Genomic DNA, 22617 nt, shown 5'->3' with positions numbered 1-22617 from the left:
AGTGATGACAAACATTTTGGTGATTTTCATTTCAATGTTTTTTCCGTGATTCAGCTTAATCTTGAGTCTTTATTTTTGGTTGAGTTTTTTTTTGTCGCACTGAGTTGAGTAATCTTTGAATAAGTCATTTGACCAAATTAGGACACTGGACAGTTTCAGCGACTGAAATAGGTCTGGTGTTGTGCTAATTAACGACGGTTTGGCCAGTTAGAAAAACACGACAATGTCTGGTAATACCTAAAAATTGGGAACCAAATAAAGAGTTTGAGGGTTATTTTAAGTTAAAAGGAGAAAAATTATTTATTTATTTTTTCTTAAATCAAACATAGGGGATATGTGGAAAAAACATATATACACAAGTATTATTATCCACCAGTTAAACTTGAAAAAAATGGGACTAATGGATAATTACTGCAGCAGGTGTTGAGAGGAGCCAGGAATCTTCCTTCACTTAATGAGGGATTGTTGTTGTTTCTCCTTTTTTTTTAGAAACAAGTAGTGAAAAGTATTTGGAGAGCGGTTGTATAAACCACTGCCAGAATCTCCCTGGTTGTGTTTATTAAAAGAAAGGTCTCTCTTACCACCAGGTAAATCCAGGTAAACAAAAAAATTTAGACTTGCACTGGCTGGTTTTTCTTGGCAACTCAAAGACTGTTCTCCAGCACTGGGTCAGGCAAAGCCAGTTTTTGCTGACTTGTTAAAATTCATGACAGACATAGACTCTTTTGAATCTTTAATCACAAGGATTAGTAATTACCAAGAAAAGTTTTATGAATTTAGGCCTAATTCTTTTAATTATATGAAGAAACATAACAGAATGAAGATTCCTAAATATGCTGCCCCATTTTATATTTACGGTCCAAAAACAGAGACAAGCGTGAAAAAACACGATGTATCTTCACATTTATGCATCGCCCTAACCCTAACCTTAACCCTGCGCGTTTTTGCAAGTCAACTTACAGAAATAACAGTTTGAGTCTACAGAAATTAGCTTATTCGATTTCTTGCAGATGCCATTCCCAGAATGGAGCTAAAGCCATGACACGATTAACATAAGGGCTGGAAGCACTGCACTGCAACTGATCGCCAGAAATAGTTACAGCAACTAAGTGCCTCTAGTGGACTTGTGGTTATAATATTTCTGTTTGTGTATAGATTAAAGAAACAAGAAATAACAGACAGAGCCTGGTCAGCTGTTTCCTCCTATTTTTTTTTATCTTGCAGGGACACAAATTAACGTATTTGTGTCCACATCGTGCTGCATCTAAAATTCACTTCCTGTTCTGTCTGAACACATCTGTATATTGTTATAGTCTGATTGGTGCATGAAAATACACAGCCACCAACTTCAGATGCAGATATAGAAATCAGTTATGAGTTAATCCATCTTTAGAAAAAAAAAAACATACAAAAAACAGTGAGTAAAACCTTAAAACTACAATTTTAACAGCAGCATATCAAGGCTGAGGCAAGATTTCCTAAGTGTATGCTTTAATAAAGGTTGCTGCAAGTGTGATTGAGGCGCAGAAATGCAATCTCCTGGCCAGAATTAGAGTTGATGCATGGATCCAGACTCAGAGGAAAATGTTAATAGAGTTCAGAGAGAGCGAGCTGTGGAATCATCAGCGAGTAAACAGCGTTTCTTCCAGAAGAAAGCAAATCTTCTTGCTTCCAGCTGGGAGTTTTACCGACTGCATCTCTGCCTGGTTCGATGTGTTTACTTATTCATCAAGGTGGAGGGGGCCAGCTACTTTCTCAGACTCCAGGCTCCAGCAGTTACCCTCTTCCTGCTGTTGGACAAGAGGGGCAGACCCGATTAAAAATGCATGGGGAACAGGCGCGGCTGCAAGACCTGCGCCAAATATTCATGCACACACGCTGCATGTTTGGTTGTCGGCATGCAGAGATGATGCGACTCTCTCAGCAGAGAGGGGTTTGAAGTCTGTGATGTAGTGTTTCACCTTGTTGGGATGGTTCTCACAAAGATAATATTTTTTAGAGAGTAGTTTTGCATGCTTTAGCCAATTTACTACAAAGCCTGTACACCGTTTTTGCTGTATAACATGCTTTCTTTAATTTTGCACAGGCATAACCAGGTACGTTCAAAGTCAAAGAAAAGAAATAAAGAGGGTATTTTAGCAAAATGGAAGTAAGCAAAAATAAAGCTAGCACAATGTCACTAAAGGATCCATGTAGCCCCCAAGTAAACCCCCTTCACAGGCCATTCTTTAGAAAACAAAAGTCAGAAAAAGTGTGTATATCAGTTATGAATTTCACAACAAACAAGTGTCTACAGCCACTTGTTTTCTGGTGGCAAGGCACAGGACTGTGTTGAGCTAAGTGCTAACGTCAGCATGCTAACAAGGTAACAGTTGTATTCTGTCATAAAACAACGGTACACATAAACTTCTCTACGTATATTAAAGGAAACAAACAAAAGCAAATAGATTTAAAACAACAGTGACAATGTTAACGCGCCGATGTTTAGCAGGTATCATATTCACCATGTACTCCATCTTAGTTTAGCGTGTTAGCATGCTAATGTTTGCTAATTAGCGCCACACTCAAAGTGCAGCTGAGGCTGATGGGAATGTCCAGTATTGGACAAACTAAAATATTTTATGAAAAGTAAAGGGATCACCAAAGTTTTTACGCAAGGTGGATATTAATGTTAATACCAGAAGGTAGTTTTAACCATTTTTAAAACATGCCTCTGTGTTTGAGTGTTGTTTTCCTACAGTTTCAGGCAGGTCAAGTTTCAGGTTTCCATTAATATCCATGCAATAATAAATATCAAATCAGGTCTGCATTAAATAAATTACATTCTTCTTATGTGGAAAAAAACTGCTTAACCTGCATTATCACACAACAATAATGTAACACTGACAAACATAAATGCAGACTCTATTTGATTCTCTTCTATGGAAATGAGTATAAATCAGAAGTTGCTGAGAGAATACAACAAAAACCTAAATCTGGTTTGTGTGCAACTGAAAATGATAATGAAAACGCATATTCTATATTATCTATGATCATTTTAAGGGATGACAAAAAAAGCATTTCCTTTCTCATTAACACGTTTGCTAATACATAAAAGGCGGCAGAAACTACCATTTCATCAAAGAGGGAAGAAAGTTAATTGAAGTCACGACTTTTCCTTTCACAGCAGTGATTTCTTTTGTAGCGGAGAGAAGACAAGGAAGCACAGCGGGGAGGGCAGTGATGCAAGTTTCAGTTCTAACGTTTGGTATCAGTTAAAAACTGTCATCTAAACAAGACCTGACAAGCAACATGAAACAAATGTTGAGCTTCAGAGATGGGGTGTATAAGTAAATAAAAAATGACATTATATTTGAGGCAGCTATGTGTTAACATATGCTTTTTTGGTACAATTTACAGCTACAATCCAAAAAAATGGCTCTACCCTTAATGTGGTGAAGAGAGCAACACACTGAGACGTAGTTGTTAGGGGGAAGGAGAGCTAAAGGCGTTTACAGTTAGTAGTTTGTTGATTCTGCCTCCAGGTTTATGAGCACTTACAGTAATAATTGGCTACATTTTCCTGCATATTTCCTGCTCCCATCAGTGATTTATGTAACACAACATTGATTCAACCTGCAGCTCATGAAGCTTTTTCATTCGCTGTTTTAGTTCCAAAAGAGTCAAACAGATAGATTTCTTCTGTGAAAATCCTCTGCTGCATAGGTAATGATTTGGTGCAAACTTCACAAAACACAAATCTGAGCAAAAGGATGCACCAATACAGACCACCAGAACTGTTTGGTGAATGTCAAATCTCAAGCAACTTACAAAAGTTTAATCCGGGCTTTTTAAGGTTGCTGCACGCTGAACATAAAACAACTTTTGAACAGTTCCCTCTTAAAGCTTTGGGTACCTTTTTTAAAACATGAATGAGCCCAGTTGTTTTCAGCCTCAGTCCTCAGGGGATAAGTGGGATAGCTAATGGAAGGATGGATGGATGTTTTTCAGTGCACAGGCCTTATAAACAAAGGTGTGTGGCTTTACTAGGTCTGCCTGGCACTTATTTATTTGTTATTGGAGGATCTATTTAGTCCAGGATTTTACCAGGTCACAACTCAAGACTTAGGTGTTTTTGTTTTGAGGCCTCAAGTCTTTGGAGGTTCAATTCTCACACTGACTAAAGGCTTTACAACGCTGTCTGATAACAGCTGTTTTACAAGGTCATTACGTCACACTGTGTGAGTTGGGTCAAACAAAAAATCTTGGTCGTCATCTCCTACATACTGTATGTTATAAATTTTTCTTGTCTGTTCTGTCTTTTGTCCACATCCTTTGTCTTTAACACGTTGAGTAGAACATTGAGTTTTATACAAGCAGGCAGCCCTACAATTTAGAGAGATTAATTGACCGTGTAGCAGCAGTTAGCTTAGGCTCAGTGACTTCACACAGCTCTCCAGAAGTCCTGACCTCAGCTGCACGATTACACGTCCTCCAACTCTAAACAAAACTGGCTGACTCTTGAATGCACGAGCACCAACAGCTAACGCTAACTGATATCAACTCTCCATCCAACTCCCATTAAGACAGCGGACGAGCCAACTCAAATGTTGAAGTAAAAACTGTACTATAAGTACTGAATTTTAAATTGTAATCCCTTACGCTACTTGTTACTGAAAACATAATGTCACTTACCATGAAACTATGTGTAGGGTTGCCTAAAATGTTGCTGTTAGACAGTGAGTTCTGTGTCATTTTATGAGTCCTAAAACCCAAAAATCAGGTAAAATAAGGTCTGTGGTTTTAACACAAACTCAAGACATTGTCTCGTTTTATTATACAACATAGAATAAGTACTTGTGATTTTCTAACCCTTTACATGCCTTAAAAAAGGTGACTGCTAACGAGCGGCTGAATAAGACAGCAGAGGTTGTTGACGGTCCACCTAAAGCCTCCCAAACAGACATCAGAGCTAAATTAAACTTCAAACTTAGCTTTTTATAAAAATATTAAATGAATGTGGTGTTCATTTGTGAAGATTATCTTGCTTATCTTCCCGCAACAATCCAAAAACCAATGACCAAATCTCACTGGCTTTTCGTTGAGGGAACCAGGGTGATGCTAACTTCCGGGTTGTCATCCCTGCATCACTCTATTGGCTGCTGTGGAGCCACAGATTGTAACAGCAACCACACGATGAGAATTTGGTGTATGCCTCACGTCTCTCACAGTCTCTCAACTAGAAACAGACAACTGAGCACACACAGTGTAAAGGTGCCTTAAGAAGTGAAGGCTCCAGAACAGTGGATTGATTTGTGACTCTTGTCGGTAACTCTGACGCTCGACGGTATTGATCAAATCATCATAAAGATGAAATATTCATAGTTTGTCTGGAAAATGTTTACAGCCGTGATGTGAAGTTACTAGAAGCTGAGGTTGTCAGCATTTGTTTGCGCTGCCAAAGGCTAGAACGTATTCCACACTCATTATTTTCACAATAGTATATAATTTTTCAAAGAAATCATTTCTTGCAACTCTTGACTTTTTTATTCACCGATAACAAACATCTGCTTTTGTAGCAAAGCACTGTCAGACAACAGGAGAAGAGTTTCAAGATAAATCAGTCTCCAAAAGTCTGCAAAACATTACACTGATTGCAATGTTGTTGTTGGTGGTGGTGTTTGAAAAACACTTTGTAATATATTTCCTCTGATCATTTGTCATTGAGCACAACACTGCTGACGATATTTTAGATGTAATTAATTCAGACAGGGCTTTCAGCTGAGCAGAGAAAAGAAAATCTGTCATGGCTTCAAAAGTTACAGCTGAAATATGTCAATTACAACATGAGACATGGTTTAAAATAGTATGGTTTTTAACTTCTTTGTCATTTAAGAGGTGGTGGATTTGAATGATGCAAAAAGTGCTTTGATTGTCTTGGTCTATTCGAGGCAGATTCAAACAGCTTGTCTGATTATTATGTAGCGTTCAGGATCAGCGGCAGGGCACAATGACTAACTCAGTCACTTTTTTTTTCCATCAGGTTTGTGTGACGTCAAAGCTGAGCTGAATGGTTGAAAATGACTGATTTGAGTGAGAAGCGGTGGACAGGAGGTGGGTGGTGTTGTGATGGTGAGGGGGTCATTTTGAGAAACATGGTCGCCTTGGAAACATTAATAGCCTGGGATAACTCTGATAACATTTTCTTCTTGTGTTGATTTATGCAGGGAAAGTTGGCTGACATGTTGCTTCCAAACACCCAGGCTTCAGACATACTACTGAGTGGGTCAGCTGCCTTGCTCAAAGGCACGCTGGAAAAATTTCGAATGAGCTGGAGACAGAAAGAGAGACCTGTTTTTTATGTTTCATTTTGTCTCGTTTCATTCTGCTGTCTCTCATAAAGGTTTCAGCTCCATTTAGTTTTACTGGTGCTGGTTTCACTCGGCGCGCTCTGACAGACAGTAAAAGGTTGTTTATATGTTAGACACACAAACCTGCTTCCTTTGCTTAAAAGATGGTAAGATGTATCCCAGTGTCAAAAATAAAAGATGCTAATACTGAAAAATCCTGTCAAAATGTGTAAAATTATTGCTTTATTAATATGTACAAGGTGCAGTGAAATATTAAAAATACTCAAAAGAGAAAATAAAATCTATATTGGAGGCATGAGGGTGATACATTTTTATCTACAGTTATAATGATTTAAATTTTCTTCAGAAATGTTGAAGGAGGAAATAAAATCAGGGAATAAATAATTAAAATTGAAGAAAAGGTGAGGAGGGTTGTGTGGAAGGAAGCTAACAAAAGATAATAACTATAGGAACTAAGGAAATTTTCCTAAGGAAATATTAGGAACACCTCGTACATGGCTGGACTGTGGAGTGTCTCACCTGCCGGGCTGCTGACAGTGTTGTCAGTCAGTTTTAACTTGTCATAACTTTCACTCATGCATGCACTGTTGACAGGCAGGCAGAACTCTGCAAACACCGGCTGAGAGTATCGGCAAACAAAAACTAGTCACACTCGCTGATGACAGAGCAATGGCCAATGGGTCCAACCAGCCAATAACCCGACCAACTCTATTACTCAGTCAGTCACTTTAGCACACTAAAATTGTGCTAAAGAGGATTCGAGCACATCCACTGAGAGTCTCAGAGCGCTGGGGTTTGAGCAGGTATTTCACACATGTCCAGTTTCACTTTTGGCCGCTGTCCTTAGCTGTGCAGATGCTAGGTTCAAGGGCCCTTCAGCAGTAATCACCAAGGCTGGACGGTTTTTATCAAGTTGGCCACCTATAACACACCCCTTGTGTTTTCCATCTAAAATTCTAATCTTTTGGACCGCACCTGTCACATCTGACACTGTGTGGTTTTCATATTCTCCACGAGACAGATCACTGCGTCAATCTGAGGACTGAGGACAATTATTCTGCGAGAAAAAGATGGAGGATGGTGTTTTGAACAGCTGGTGGTGAGGTCACAGATTCATCACGCTCATGAGGACGCACATGCACAGCAATGACATGATAACACATTTCACCTTCAGTCTATAAATGCAGCCCTGAGGTGAAGACCGCAGCAGAAATAACAGATTCAAGACTTGTCTTAAGAATTTACTGGGCAATAGCTAATATTTGAGCAGAACTTAGCTTGTCTCATCTTTTATTTATTACTTTTATTTACAGGTCTTGATCTTATAATATTAATCAGTTACTTTAGGCTACCGAGCAGAATCTGTTGGCATGATGTTGTTTTATGAAGTTTAAATAAAAACCTGAGACCTTTAAGTATTTTTTACATCCACAGCAGGGTCACTTCCTGTTCTGTCCTACTCCAATAAACTGGCGAGACCGCTGAAGACAACACTGACTCCGACCAGTGCAGATGACACAGTTTGTGCTTACTGGGCCAAAGTGGGCCTGGGTCTTATCCAAGCAGAGATGCTGACCTGTCCACCTCAGAGCACAAGTGATGTACTTTGATTCAGGGAGTTAATCAGGAAATCTACTGCCAAGAAATCCAGGTGTAGACACTTCTAAGGGCAAAGTTAGTGTTTTATGAGCTATAACAGCATGATGGTTTCTATTGAATAAAGACTACATCGAATAAACTGGCAAATAAGTGCATTTCTGAGTGTTTTCCCAGTTAGTTTAAAGCAGCAACCGTCTATTTTCAGACTTAACTACGTGAACATACTGTAAGTTCCTCCATTTCCCTCTGTGCTGCCAAAGCACTGACACACTGCTGATCTACCTGGGTGGAAATTTGTTTGTGTGGCCAGTTATGGAGGCACTCTGACTCATTAATCATTCATCGGGCAGAGGAGCGTCTGCTGAGAGCTGATTCTTGGCATTTAGACGCGGAGGAAGACTACAGTAAACACATTTTCTGAGTGCTGCTCTGTGGTCCACATATAATCAATTCTCCTGTTATTACGTTTCACTTGCTGTGGGGCAATAGGGTGAAGGATATGATATCGCCCAGGACTTGCCAATAATAAATTTCTATCAGTGAGAAAGCACCACAGGGGTACTGGGAAGTGTCAAGCTGGTCTGAACCACGTTTTCAATAACAAACAGCCCTCCTGTGAGAAGTCAACAATGCCCCAAGGTGGGACGCTTGCTATTTGTCACTCTGGACGTATGACACTGTGAGTTGCATCAATGCAAAATATGTGCTATCCGCCCCCAGGGGTGGGGTGGGGGGTGCGAACTGAGATTTTCACATCTCAAATGAAACTGCCTGAGAGGAAAATACTGGACTCATTAAGTATTCTCAAAGCCCATCACTTTCTCTCAGCTCTGCAGAAACTGGGGAAATCCGTGTCGAAGCAGACGGCAGTAAAAAAAAAAAAAAAAGAAGAAAAAAGGGCGTAGTCTCATAGTTTTTGGATGGTACATACATGGGAAATAGAGAGATTTTGTGATGCAGTGGAATATGGGGGAGAAGATGTTGGTCTCCATGGCGACAAGTATAGTGAAAACATCAGTGCGAGCTCAGTGGCAGAGTGGCACTGAGACGCCCTGAATCTTTGTGACTCTGAAACGATACCGCTCGCTGTAAAATCATCCCACAGCTCCACAGAGGGAGGGAGGAGGGAGAGGTGTCACAAGGCTCTGCTCTGAAGTGCACTCAGTCCCTTAAATTTCCCCCCATTTCTTTTTCTCCAGGAGAGGATGATTCAGAGATACGATGATTAAAGAAAGCCGAGCTCGATTCATACTACAGCCGAGCGTGTCCAATTCAGACGAGTTAATAATTTGACACAGCGTGATGATATAGACGGCGAAGCATGGCGTCTACGTGTGACGTGTAGTTAATGTTCAGGTGAAAGAAATACACAGCTTATAAAGTTTGGTCGTCATTTCTATCGGTTATAATGTGCAACATGAGTCGGTTTAAGCACAAAAAGTCCTGGTTCAAGTCAGGGAAAGCTCATGGTTAAAAGAAATCAAGTTTGTTTGTTGGTGGGAAATGATGTGTTTTATTAACCAGAACCTGCATCCCAACCTGAGGCAAGAAGTCCGACGGGGGCAAGAAACTCAAGCAGTTGGATGATCGGTTGTAAACAAGCCTGCTACATTATCTAAGCCACTTTATCTGGAGGTTAAACTGAAAGGAAACACACAAAATATCAGTAATGAGTCCTCTTTGCACAGAAAAACTGTCTGCACAACTACACTGAGCAAGGTGGAGAAAAAAATGAACCAGAAATCTGGTCTGTAAAAAAAACTGTGTTGGATGTTCAGTGGAGTTTCATCTTTGCTTTCACCTCACAGAGAGGTTGGTTAAACTGCTGGTTTGTTTAAAACCTCTCCAGACCTGATGTTTGGAGTTACTATACAGAGAGCTGCTGAAGTTGACCTCAGGTCTTTCTAAGGTTTGGCAGAGTGCCACTGGGTGATTCAAAAATCTGACTTCATGGTCCCTCAGAGAAACATATCTTTGTAACTTCTGACTCCTTTAAGATATTTATCTCCATATATTGTACAATATATCTTTTCTTCTTTAACCCAGCAGTGTTTTGTGTGTTATCTTCTTCACTTCTCTAAACTGTTAGCAAAATAAACAGAGAAGTGAAAACAATGCAATTGTACCAACACACCAACACCAATTCAATTTAAAAGCAGCGTAAACGCTGTCCAATTCATAATCCCATCTTTCATAGTTTTAATATGATTTGTCCTCAATATGTACTCTGCATTTCACAGCTCACTCGTTATTCATCCATTTTTTACTTGACACGTGGTCATAATTTTGGTTATCACCAACTTGGGTGTAAATTTGGCAGCAGTGAGAATGTGGGGGCTTTTCTTACCCTCTGAGGAGTTCCTGACGTCGCAGTCAGCTCATATTGATATCAGATATTTATTACATCCAAGCAGAGACGTGAACAGCCATCCAAAAAATCAGATAGGAGCGGTAATTTGGAATGGAGCCCGAAAGCCCATGTTGTGAATGTAGCCCGAGAGTGCAGAGCAACAAAACCATCATTACTCTGCTGCTTGCCAAGAGCGTACAAGGGAAGCTGCTACTATAAGATGAACATAATAGGATACTAATAAATCCTCTAGAGATCACCAGGAGTTCAAAATGATGTTTCCCAGAATGCTCATCAATCAGGCAAGCGAGAGGCTGACTTGCTCTTGGAAGGCGTCCCGTTTCAGCACAGCTTCGCTTCGTCTAGTGTACAACCCACACTCATGTTTTTCTCTAATCTCTCAGTTTGATGTAAATAACCGTCATTTGATGACTAATGTTACAATCTTTTACCACATCACTGTTACTCAAACTGGCAGCACTTCCTGCCTCTAACTTGTCACTGTCTGTTCAGGCTGACCTGAGCCTCTCCCGTCTTGTCCTGTTTTGTCTTGTGCTCTTGTGCATCTCTAATGAAATAAATGAGGGAAATACTTCAGTACTTGACTTTGTAAGCTTGTACATTTAATTTTGTGTGTTCTTCTGCAAGCTGTGAGGCAAAAAAAGTATTAAAAGTATCTGTCTACTCTGCAGTTGGTTGTGAAGTTGCAGAAAATACTACGAGCGAGGAACAGCAATGGTTAAAAGTTAAGACCAAAGCATTCTTTGCTTGGACCGATTGAAAGTAACGTGAGTATGTATTGGTGCGTTCCCCTTAAAGTCGGATTGCCAACTTGGAAAGTTGGAGTAATCGCACCAGGTGTTGAAGGTCTATCTGCACTGTGAGCACAAAGTTTACAGGTAAAAACTTTCTTTCTAGAGGATATATTGTTGTGTTTTTCCTGGTAGTTGCATGTTTTATCCTTTTTAATGACTTCTGTAAGTAGCTTGAGAAGTTTATCATTGGAAACGAGTGAATCAATGAAAAACAAAAACATTTTTGGACTTTAGTTTGACTTCAGGTAAACGTACTTTCTTTCTTTCTTTTTTTTTTGGATACTATGAAGCTATCACTTGTCTTCCTCAGCAGATGGAGTAAACTCAGCTGTCAGCCACTCAGTAAAACACTAAGCAGACCTTAAATTACTTTATCAAAAATTAACTTTGAAGGTTTACTTTATCAAACATGGCATCTCATTTTATTTGACATCTTCCCGTCTGCCTGTCGAAAACATGTCTGAGTTGATTGACCTGAGGGTTTCAACCTGTCGTCATGAAGCCTTCTCATCATGATGACATGAAACAGAACCCCTGTTTTAAATCAGTGTAACCCTCACTTCCAGATAATATCATCACCTGACAAAATTAACATTTACATGTGTGAAAATGTCACGTAAAGACTTTGATCTGTTCTGATAGAAACTGAGTGACTTGAAATGGATTAGATTAGATGAGATTGAATTGGGGAGGATTAGATTGGATTAGACTGGACTGGAAGAGACTTAAATTAGATTAAACTGGATCTGATAAAAGAAAAATACGACTTAAACCTAAGGACAAAAAAAGGAAAATTGGATTTTATCCAAGAGACAAGAATGAAAAACTTCCATTCTGTCCACTTAGGTTCTCAAAGACAAAAACAACGTGACATGCTGTGAAAAGATCTCACTTCAATCTAGTTTTACAATTGCAAGATAATGTAAAACATAAGCAATCAATTGATAAGGAATCACTATATATGTATTACTGTACATTACCATTGCACTAACACATTTTAATTTGTGCAACTTATTACATTATGTGTCAGTTAATACATTAGCTGCTGTAAGCCTCCCTGCTCCAGAAACCAAATGTAAGTTGTGCCATTAAGGAATTTCATCTACATTAAAAAGACATTTTTCTGGATGGGATTTTGTTTTTTGTTTTTTGTGAGTGTGTGTGCTTAAAAGGATTAGCCGAAAGGACAGTGCTCAGTCTCGCACTTTATCTTTCAGCCTTCAAAGTGGAGATATGGATGTGCTGGAAGAAAACATTTTTCATTTTGTTTGTTGAATTTCTCTCTCGGCTGAGAGCGGCAGCAGCAGCAGCAGCAGCAGCAGCAGCTTGCTCCGTGACTGTTTTTCTTTACTGAGAAGCTGTTTTGATGAAAAGAGAATGTGACACTGGAGAAGGACCTCCACACCAACCTCAGCTTCATCAATTAAGATTTTTTAAGCCATCTGAAGTCACTCTCATTTCCAATCTGAGGGCTGCAGGCCTGCCTGGAAGAATAATGAGAGGCTGTCGGAGGTTTACTCCAACTACCAGCATAACAATTCACTGCAGGAAGTGTAAACCATCTTCCCTCTGCTCTTCAGATCAATTCTAATTTTGTTCCTGAAGTCAATACTCTTCTCACATCCCCCTTTTTATTCAGCTACTGTATTTATCGGACCTTTGCGTGCATGTAGAAGGTTAGATCAAATCTCATTTTCTGACAGAGATCATAATGTATGATGTACATTGTTTCATAAAAGCAGTTTTTCACTTGCATTGTGGGATTTGAGCTGACACCTTTCTTGTTCAAAGGCACTGATGTGATGCACTTATCTGATCCACTGTGGTAATATTCCTCTCATCTTTTACTGGGGCATCAATGACACTGATTCGTCTCTTCTCAGCACTGCTGCAGATAAACAGAGGAACTCATGCTACTTTCTCAAATCGCAGTCTGTTTTTCTAATCGCAAAAACATTTTTACACTGAGGACAATGTATTTATGTATTGATAAAAGCAGAATATGACAAAGTGCAATGGAAACTGACTGAAAATCATTCATCTCGTACATGGATCATGACTTAAACATCCACTGAAAGAACGAAAGACATCATATCTGTGTGGAAACTGTTGCCTTCTTCCAATAAATACATAAAGTAAACATAAGTCCATCATGATTTCTACATTGTTTTCCACTAGTAAAGGTTTGACTGATGCTCTTTAAGGTTAAAGATGAGTTAAACAGCTCTTGTTACATGCAGGTGCAGCTCAACTCTTTGAGTGATTATGCAGAGAGTTTGAAGTTAATAACTTTTGTGGTATTTCTGTTGAGAAATCAGCACTGACAAATATGGATTTGAACTCATCCAACACCTGCCTTATCCACCTGATCTGGCTCCTCAGACTACTACCCCATCTCTAAGATGAAGAGGGAGCTCAGAGGTCGCCATTTTGACAGTGACGATGACATCATGTCTGCTGTGGACCATAATGGGTAAATAATACGTGCTGTTGTTGTGTATTTCTTTCCCATTTATCATCTGGTTTTAAAATACTGTTTAATATGGTCTTGTCAACTTTTTCTCAGTCAGTTTTGTTTTCTTGGACCTTGGCCTAAAGACAGCTGGATCCCCACCAACAGATCTGGCACAAGAACAATAATTTTAAAGAACAATCCCCCATCATAATCTTTTTTACAGTCTGCTGGGAGTTTCCTTTCTTCCACATTCAAGTTGTTCCAAGAATAAGACGAGCCGGAAAACTCTGTGCTGGTAGAAAATAACTCTCAGATGCTTTTTTTGGTTGCATGTTGCCGCCATCCACGATAATCAAAAGGTTTCTGTCAGGAAACTGAAAAAACCAGGTCCACCAAAGGCGGGGACGCTGGCAAACCTGCCACCTTCAGAGGAGGAAGGTTTGGCTTATTAAGGCTGGAGGAGCTGTGTACTGTATGTGGCTGCCTGCTGGGACACAAACTTTGCATCATTTTACACAAGATAACTCAAAGAGATGTCGAACAAAGCTGAGAAAATAAAATCACAATTACCGAACCTATGGTCCCTGTCAGTTTAAGGTTTATATTATGCACGCCTGCTAAAGCTGCCAGAAGAAACCTGTCTGCTGCTGTAATAGGTCTATTTGAAACTGCGCAGTTCTGTTTGTTTTTACCTTTTGTTGTACAGTTTTGTTGAGTTTATTATGCTAGCAGTGGAGTGGTAGGAGACCTCGTCCATTTTCACAGGCTGCTGGCAGGAATGTCATCACAAATCTAAAAATCCAGCCGTCCATTTAGTCTGAATTACAAAGTGGGTCTGGAATAATGCAGATTGTTTCACCTACTCACAGATAAAACCACTGACAGAAAATCATCCCCTAAATTTATGTGAAACTGCAAAGTGAAATCTCTAAAAAGTGAACACGCAATCCACAGAAAACTCTGACCTCTGACCCTTTTCTCTCCCTCATCTCTTTGGTATAAAACATCACAGACTGGCAGGGAAGGTAAACATTATTGATGCTGTGTGCTGTTTACTGACCGCCATAGCTGTGCACCAGTTCGGAGACCAAACCCTCAGCTGTGTTCTTAATGGAAACTGAAAACCAAATGAAACGACTTCAGAGATACAGGCTCTCCTAGTTGAGTTGTAACTTTAAGTTTGTCCAAATTTATCACCAAGAGCTGTTCCACGTAGCGGTTGTGATAGTTCGGATACGGATAGACAGTATACTAAGTTAAAGATAAATAATGTGCGCTGACTTTTTAGCTTGAAGAGCTTTATATTTTCTCTTGATAACTTTTTATTGATTAAAACTGTGTGCAACACTGGGCAAAATTCCAGGGGGAAGTAAAGAGAGTAGTAGTTTGAGAAAAGAGAGACGCTTCAAGATCTATTGGCGGGATCCCAGCCAGGTTCGCTAACGGTTTGCTCGCCATCTAGCCTTGCGAGTAGTCAACAAGCGCTTGTCTTCACCTATGTGTAAACACTGCTTCAGTCTACTTTATGTAAAGTTGGTGAGGTGTTGCCAGCATCCAGTGCACTACACCTGCATCACAAACGAAGAACAAGCATGGAAATCACACCCACGTGATGCTGCTCAGTATTCCAACAGAAAACAGAAGAATGATGACACTGTAGCATAACAAAAGCAGGACCAAAGCTACACCGCTACAGCGCAGTACAACTGCAGGGCAGTAATGGAAAAGAAGAGAACAGAATTTGAGAGCTCAGTAGCAGGCAGGCAGTCTGTGATGAAATCCCCTCTGGGATTTACCAAAGGAGGGGTAAAAGCGAGCTCTGAATGTCAAACGCTTATCTGATCCAATCACTGAAGGGCTTCAGTTTGTGTCAAAAAAGAGGAGCATATCCCTGCTAATTAGTGAAATAATCCCCGATCTGAATCACCATCACAAGCACAGTGCGGAGCATGTGTTGGGAATTTGACTGGTGTGCTCTTCACGGTTCACCAGGTTGCTGATATAAATGGAGGTTTGATAAGCTCCCATCTGATTGTCCTTCTGGCTCCAAATGGCACACTTAGTGATTACTGAATTGTTAAGTGGATAAAATGGTTATTGCTCATTCTGAACAGTATTATTACTGCTTATCATTTATTTATCATGTATTTATTATGTGTACAGTTTGACTGTTACGTTGTTTTGTGGCGATTCTTTTCTAGCAGTTTCTATTTTTACACAGAAAACACAGTCGTGATGCTGCTTAAATAGTGATGCAACATTAATACTAAAACAAAACCTGGGGTAGGCGTGGTTCATGTCTGGCATCTTAACTTCTGAGCCACAGAAGTTAAGCCCTGGAAATTTTGCCTTTACTCGACAACTGACAGTAGAGACAGGCAGGAAACATGTACATTTTAATCAAGTATATTTATACTGTGGTACTCTTACTCAACCCTACAACTGCCTTATTTAACACTAGTTTTTATTTGTTAGACCCTGGTAATGAAGAGTTTTCAATGATTTATTATGTTGTTAGGCTGCCCTGCCACCTTTGACATTAATAGAGACACTGAATTTTTAATTATTACTCGTATTATTTTTGCTTTCCTAACACATATTGTCAGTATATGTTTTTTTCTGATTTCATAAAAAAACAATTATATATTGCAGGTTACTGAACAATCCTCTCTGCTCCTCCATTAGCATAAAACAGCTTCTCCCCATCTAACCAATATCCCATTAGTTTACGTGTTTGCCCTGCCCCAGCATCCTGTTTCAACTGCATCGTGGTCAGGAAGCAGGATGCTCTGATACATAATTTTATTCTGTCTTCAAACATCACTAATTATCACATCTAAAACAGGAATGAACCAAACAGACTCTTGAGTTTGAGCAGCCCTGTGTGTGATTATCTCCTCCTCAGTCAGATGTACGGGCTGTCTCTCTGATGTCCGTACTCATCTACTCGCCCTCTTCCAGTCTCACATGACTTTGTCATAATTACTTTTGCCAACAGAGGTGAAAGCGGATATTTGAATCATTAGATACGGACAGTCGGTTCACCTCTTCGCATATCTGATATCATCATATATCATCATTTGATATCGTCTCTAAAAGTTAACCTTCAGTGAGGAGGAGGATCACGCTGTGGCAGTGACTGTTTCCTGTCGTATGAGGTGATTCAAGAGCAGACATCAGAAAGATCAATTATTATGATATAATAACTGAACATTATTGTTAGGTGCTTTTTTTTATAGAATCACAAAATTATAAGTAGATTTCTTTTTAGGACCAGATTAGCGCTGTCAAGTGCAAATCCTTTTTCTGTATGTTAAGCAGCTTAGCATTGTGACATCTCTGTTAAAGGATAAACTTGCTGCTTTTCAAGCCAGAATCAGAATCATTTTTTTTATTAGGCAAGTACTCCAGCATAGAGGGAGTGTGTCTTGGCATTTGCTCCACAAATACGACATAAAAGGAGAATAAAGACATGAATAAAAATGGAGAAAAAGTGAGTTTATAATAATAATCTACACTTGTCAGTCACGTATGTCCCCCCTGATTTATACTTCTGCAAGAAGCAACCTCCCAGATAGTTTTAACCACTGTTTAGGCCTTTGAAAGCCCAGGAAGCTGAGAACAAACTCCAAAATGTTTATATGTTCTATGCAGAAAACAAGAGCTGCAAACCACTCGCTCTCACAGGTTATATTAACCTTATTACTATTGACCACATCTGTAAAAGGTAGGAGACAATGCTGCAAAAAACCCCTGATGGTGAGCAGAGTTTCTCATCTTTTTTTCCAACAGAAGACATAAAGACGTGTCTGATTGCAAGGTGAGCCTCCCATTTTGAGAACAGGATTCACTGTGGGTTTTGAAGGTCTTATGATTGGCCCAATGGACTGTTTTTATCTGAGCGAGAAGCTGCAGCAGAGTGATTTTAGTTTCTCACTTTAACGAGGGGCTCTGGATAAGGGAGAGGGAAACATTGACCATCGTGTGCATGTTCCTCTCTTCACATACTATACATCAGCTCTTTGCAGATTCAAACACCTTTAACACCACTGACTCTGTTCAATTGATCTTTTTTGGTTACAGAAATTGAGTTAAAAGAACATAAATAGGGTTTGTGTGGAAGTTTTATTCAAAAATCTAACTCATTCATGAGATAATAATATCATACCAATCTTAATACAAAATTATCTAATTTCTTTTTAGCACTTCTCTCTCTCTCTTTGACAAAAATTGTTAAAATGTCCTTGAGCAAAAAAACCCCAAAAAAACCAAAAAACAATCCTAATAACATTTCTGAGAACTATGAACAGGGCTTATTGCAGCTGGGATGCACTTCAGAAGAGAAAAAAAAAGATGATGAAAGAAGAACATTTGTCCAGAATGGGGGGGTCTCTGTGGACGAAAACATCCACGGAGAATATTGAGAAAAATATAAGGCTGGACTTGGTTATTAAAATGTTACTCAAAGCTAGTCAGTACTAAAAAATGTAAAAGAAACACTGCTGTAAAAATTCACCCTGCTTCAGACCTGTGAGGTTTGCAGCCAAGTCAAGCCTTCAGATGAGTATTTACTGTAGTACGAGTGTCTCTGCTGGGAGAAGACCGGTCAGTGATGTCTTGCTCTGCCCACTGAGCTACAAAGCACCAGCGGTTTTTGGCATCAACAGGAGAAATCGAGAGGATTATGTGCTCCACCTGCCAACACGCTCTTTTGATCAGAGGCCAGGTAATATCAGTCAATCTGCATTAATCCATCTCTATCTCCCCCTTAGTTCCTGTTCTCTTCCCGGCCTCTCCTCTTACCAGGTTGTTATCAGTCTGAGGGATAATTAAGCCTTGTGGGACTGCTGTAGGCCTTCCTCTTCTAAGTTGTCAAAAGTTGAAGGGAGGCAGATCAAACGCCTTTGAATGCACAAGTGAAAATAAAAAGCTAATCTGCAGGAGACAACAGACCCATTGCTGAAGATGCTTTGCCTTCCTTTAACCCTCATCCTGCACTTTAAAAGTTCACTCAGACCCCGGGCATCTTAGCCTTGTAAACAACTCTACAGCTAGCAGGAAGGCACATTAGAGTTTGACACTAAAATAAGTTAAAAAATTGAGTTAGCACTTGAATTATTAGTGGGGTTAATCCATCACTCAACCACAGAAAACTGTTCAGGAATCATTTTGATAATTGATTCACTGTTGAAGTATTTTATCAAGCAAAAGTGACTGAACAGTGCTTTTATATCATAAAATATTTTGGGTTTTTGCCTTGCTGTGGGAAAGTTTTCTGACATTTTACAGACTTAACAGTTCATGAATTATTAAATTAAGCAGAATCAGCTGCAGTCCTGTTGGAGTTCTTCTTTCAGTATCTCAAAAATATGATTGATTCCATAAATCAAAGTTTCACAATCTCAATGTATCTCTCTTATTTTAGGTGGAAAAATGTGAGATATCTATACAAGTCAACTCACAGAAATAACAAGTCAGAAATCAACATATTTCTTCAATAGCTGTGAAAAATGTTGAGCTATTATAAGTTTTCTCTGACGCCAAATGATGTTTCTCGCTGAGAGTGGGTGGTGGTGATGGGTGCTTGCCAAGAGCTTCAGTCATCACCGCTTTCACAGCACAAGAGGTTATAATACGCCCTCTGCGCAGCGTCACCTCTTCAGGGCAGTCCGGATTCTACAGCGAGTCGCTATCGGAAAATGGCGAGACAGGCCAGCTAGGGCTAGGGCTAGCTGGTTAGCATGCTAACTACAATAGATGGAAAGAAGTGATAGAACTAGAGGGAAAACATTAGCGTTGTTTCCCACGGTTGGAGACAGCTCTTGGCGAGTAAAGGAATGAAGTTTGATGCTGAACTCACAAGGTTTCTTCTAGACTGGCGAGTAAACAGCTGTTCATGCTAACATCGGCTATGTAGCGTTAGCAAAAACTTACAAATAGCTCTTTTAATGCAGCTTTTACTTTTATGTATAATCTTTTCACGACACCTTTATATTTATCTATTTAGTTTTATTATTTAGACTATTTTTTTGTTCTTATCTTTTTGAAATGGTTTTTGTTTTATTTTACTTTTAAGTCATCATTTTTTCCCCACATATTTAGATCTTTTGATATGTTGGTTGTAGTGTGATGCTTGTCTGACCAAATGTTGCTGCTGTAGCAAAGCAATTTCCTGCAAAGGATCAATAAAGTATCTATCTATCTATGTAAACTGAGAGTGGTTGGCGGACATGGACCCTTAGTGGGATGAAATTCAATTCAATTTCTCATTATCAGGCTGTCTGGGACACTCTAAAAACGACACAAATCTTTAAAAACAACTCACAAATATGTAGTTGTAGGACTAGGGGACTATTTTCAGCAGTGGATTAATATGCAGAGGAATAAGACACCTCAGGCATTGAATACACAGGCGCTACTTCATGGGATACATTATACAGTATGTGTCTCCAGTTGAAGTCTGTTTAAAGGCTGTTTTGCGGAGGATGTTATCATAGGTGTCAAGGGTAATAGAGCAGTGGAATATAAGAGGGCAGGATGCTTTTCTTTGTGTTTTAAGTGTTTTCTTTTTAGCCTTGGCTGCCTCATGCATTGGAGTATAGGTGCCTCATTATGGGTCTTGTTTTGGAGCTGAAGCTCTTCATGTGTGGCTGAATAATAAACAGAACGAGGTGGCTCAGTCAAAGAAAAACAGAAAAAAGGCAGCTGTTATTTCCTGTGAGGTTTCAAGCGCTCATTACTGTGATCTTCATCAGGAACAGCTCGGGACAGATTGCAACAACATGCCTCAACACATCAGCTGTAGTGCTGCCCTTGACGCTTCCTGTGCATGCCGAATTGTGGCCGGTACGCCAAAGAATGCCAAAGAAGAGATTGCCGGGAGTTTTCGGAGCTACAGGAGTTGTTAGCTTGTTGATATTACTGCTGGTTCCTGCTGCCAGCGAACTTTAGAGACTTGCTGCTGCAGTTTGGTAGAGTTACACTGATCTTAATTTAGATCCACGTCTGTCATAACAACATATGTAAGGTTGGCAGATTTTTGTTTTGTCTGCTTGTTTGTTTGCCAGCATGATTACACAAAACGCACTGAACTAATTTGCACCAAACATGGTGGAGATATGGGGCCTGGGCCATGGAAGAACCCATTACATTTTGGGGCAGACTGGGTTTATCCCCTCTAGTTTTTTGATGATAGGCGAAAACAGAGGAAACACAAGAGGGAAATGTTATGTTGTGTTTTCTTTGATTTTCTTTTAGAGCTCCATTTTCATCAGACTTTTAATGGTCATGCTTCTTGAAATCCATCATAAAAACAGCAAACAGACCTTTTTATCCACCTGAAATAAGTCGTGTCCAGAATGCAGTGTGTTTTTTGATACAGGTTGTGTTTGTGTCATCAGTAGCATGTTAAACATCCTCTCTGCTAGCTCTTTTGTCATTTGAACAACGGTGCACTGTAGTGTTGTTCTCTATGCGATCGCATCTTAACTCTCTTAACCTGAGAAGCCTACTACATGTTTTAAAAGAATGCTGGGAAGAGTAGGAGAATATCAATGCAGAACAAGTCTCTTCCTGCTTTCCTCCTCCCGTGGAGATCAGAGGTCGAGATCAGACCCTGAAGCAATCTTATAGGGATTCAGAGTTTCGCTTAAGGGGCACGTCAGCGTCACTGCTCTCTAAACACATTTAACAACCTCCGCATCTATGTTCTCCTTATGTTCAGTATCAATTAAAGTTTGGTCATGTGAAAACATCTGCCCGTAGTCGCGGTGAAAACATCTGGGGATATTTATCAAGCAGGTACCTGTGATTCCCCCCGCTCTAAAAAAACAGTCTGGATTGTGAACACATGCTGTCCTGAGCCTGGAGCAGCTGTTTGGATGAATCTTTAATGCACACGTTCGTTGGGGTCTCTTCACAGCAGATCAGTGTTTGAAACCATGGGAAACTTTTTAATTGTTAAAGTTGCTGTCACTAAGAAAAATAGAGTTCTTTGGTATAATTAATTTTCTGAACTTTACATAAGTGATGAAGACTCTCAGATGTCTTCTACTGTTGCTTAGCTCTGTAAGTTTACCTCAGCTAGGTCTAAATCACAGGTAAAGCAAAAGAAAGTCCAAGCAGAGTCTCTATAAATCATATCAAACTGAATCTCTGCTGCTCCTCCTTCCCAGTTATTGTGATGCATGACTCATTGTTACAGCACAAAGGGTGTTCACAGATTTTGCATAAAATTAAAACTGAGAAGTGTCGCATTTGGGTGAAATGATGACACAGACTGATAAGTGATGCTACTGTTGTTCTGGTGACAAGAGTCACATTTGCGGCAACAATTAAAAATGTGCGATTGCAGCTGATTTGACAACAAAGTGAGAGAATGCTTCAAAATCTGAGCACTGCAGCATTTTTAAACCCAGTCCTACCAACGGTGACAATCTGAAACTCTTACCTGCCTGCTGATATGGTCAGGTTGTGTGCTGTTTGTGAGACGGTCTCTTCTGTTCGCTCTGTAATTTTACCATGGATCCTCAATCATGAGATGAGACAGCCTGAAAAGAAAAAAAACAAAAAAACAAAACAGAGAGAGAAAGAGAAATAATACACTGATGATGCATTTTGTTTTATAATATAATTCAAAAGAACTGTAATGCATTTTTCACCCACACATCCTCTAATGAACTGTCTGGCCATTTGAGACAGAGGACTGCATGTTCAGTCAGTCTTAAGCATCAGACTCTCACAAACAGAGCATCCTCCAGTGAAAATGTTCTTTTCCAAAACACTACATCTGTGTTCAGACTGAAAAAACAAAAAAACAAAAAACAGGCTCATTATCGACCAGCTCTAAAACAGTCCAAATCTGGGCTTCTCTCTATCATCTAAACGTGTGAACATTTGTATATTTACAAAATGAAAAAAACTAATTATTTTTCCTTATTGCACACCAGTGTTGTAGTCGAGTCACTACACCTTGGGTCTGAGTGGACTCTCAAGTGGCTCTGAGTCACCAATAAAGAGTCTGAGTCGAGTCCTCGTTATCTGAGTCCA

The 22617-nt window shown here is 39.7% G+C and overlaps 1 protein-coding gene across 1 annotated transcript in view; it reads right to left on the bottom strand.

Annotated features, from left to right (window-relative positions):
* The window catches only part of LOC108880875 (alpha-1,3-mannosyl-glycoprotein 4-beta-N-acetylglucosaminyltransferase C), a 33918-nt gene extending 11803 nt beyond the window's left edge, over nt 1-22115 (bottom strand). Inside the window, exon 1 of the mRNA XM_018672592.2 lies at nt 22019-22115. The gene's annotated coding sequence lies outside the window, so the exon portion shown is untranslated. The remainder of the gene's footprint in view (nt 1-22018) is intronic.
* Nucleotides 22116-22617: the final 502 nt, after the last annotated feature.

Source organism: Lates calcarifer, linkage group LG10 (assembly GCF_001640805.2).
Source record: "Lates calcarifer isolate ASB-BC8 linkage group LG10, TLL_Latcal_v3, whole genome shotgun sequence".
Taxonomy (NCBI): domain Eukaryota; kingdom Metazoa; phylum Chordata; class Actinopteri; family Centropomidae; genus Lates; species Lates calcarifer.
The sequence above is the reverse complement of the archived record's forward strand: the minus strand, read 5'-3'. Positions and strand labels throughout refer to the sequence as shown.